We start from the raw sequence: 1,741 nt of genomic DNA, 5'->3' as shown, positions 1-1,741 counted from the left end.
ATAATAGTCTCAACTGGGCTGGACTGAGGTGTAAATCAAGCTGGGTAAAGTCTCTTCACAATCTAAATGATGTATAGTGATTTAATGTAAGAAGAATAATAAAAAAAAAATTAGAAAAAGATTATGGTCAAGGAAAGTCAATAGGATCCAAATCAGGACTGTAAGGTGGATGTTTGATGATTTTCCATCAAAGCTCTCACAAAATTTTTACATAAGAGGAATAAGTAAGAATAATCTTGTAGTGGAGAAGGATTCATTAACAAAGCTATCCCGAATATTTTTCTGTTAAGCTTCAGCTAACATTCTCAAAAAAAAAACCCCTTGAAAGCAGGTATTATTGTTCTTGGCCCTCCAGAAAGTCAGCAAACAAACTGCCTTGGATATTCAAAACATTGTTGCCAGACCTATCCAATCTGCTTTTGCTTTGACTGTGTCACTTCTATTTCTTGGTGGTCATTGCTTTGATTGTGCTTTGTCTTCAGGATCTTACCGATAAAGCCATGTGTCATCTCCTCTTACAATTTTTCAGAAATTAACACTTCAGGATCTTAGCTTGCTTGTTTAAAATTTCCATTGAAACTCCTGCTCATGTCTACACTGTTTGGACACAACAATTTTGGCACCCATCAAGCAGAAAGTATTCTCAACTTTTATTCATTCTCAATTGTGTAAAAGCTGAACCAATTAAGATATCTATGGTACTGGGAAATTCCCGCTCATGTCTACACCTGTTTGGGCCCAACAATTTTGGCACCGATCAAGCAGAAAATTTTCTCAACTTTTATTCAGTCTCAATTGTGTAAAAGTTGAACCAATTAATATGTCTATTGTATTGGCTATTGTTTCTGCTGTTAATCATTGTTCTTCTTCAGTTAGGGCACTAACAAAGTGAATTTTCTCCCTGAAAATTGATGTGAATGGTTTGCCCATGTGAGTGTCATATTTAACATTATCTCTCACTTCTTTTATTTTTCAGAGAGATTTTTGCTATAGGGCACATGTGCTCACTGGAGAGACAGACAGTGAGAGGAAACATGAGTAATCACTTCCTCCAGAGGGGATGATTATACTGCAATCCCTTCTCTCCCATTCTCTTCCCAGGAACTTGGGCATGCACACACATATGTCCAGCGTGAATATTAAGCCAGTAGGTCTGGGATTAGAAATGCAATCAATCATGTGGGAGTTCAGCAACATAACTGCTATGCCATCTGCTGGCCCTGATAATTGGTTTTTAAAAGTGAGAGCTGGGACCAGCAGATGGCATAACAGTTATGTCATTTGACTCCAACAAAGTTGATTGTGATTTGAGTCCCAGACCCAGCAGCCTGAAATTCATGCTGGGCATGTGTATATGAGTGCATAGGTAGAGAGATGTCCAAGATGACACTCACATGGGCAGACCATGTTTTCCTTTGAGTGTTGTCCGTTCAACTTGTCTATTTTTAAATTAGATTATTCGTTTTAGAGTGGCTGTGGTGATTGAGTTTCCTATATATGCTCGTAAGTAATAGCTTGTCTGAAGCAGTTTTCTAATATTTTCTCCCATCCTTTGAGTTTTATGTTTACTTTATGTAATGTTATTTTGCTGTGCACAATATTTTTAGCCTCATATAATCCTACTTGTCTAGTTTTGGAATTGTTGCTTGCATTTTAGGGGCTTCATTTAAGAACTCTGTGCCTATTCCAATGTCTTCAAGTGTTTCTCCTGTTTTTTTTTTTTTTTTTTTTTTTTTTTTTC

This window comes from Tupaia chinensis, unplaced genomic scaffold, assembly GCF_000334495.1.
Source record: "Tupaia chinensis unplaced genomic scaffold, TupChi_1.0 Scaffold145405_1, whole genome shotgun sequence".
Classification (NCBI taxonomy): Eukaryota; Metazoa; Chordata; class Mammalia; order Scandentia; family Tupaiidae; genus Tupaia; species Tupaia belangeri.
Note: the sequence above shows the minus strand (reverse complement) of the source record.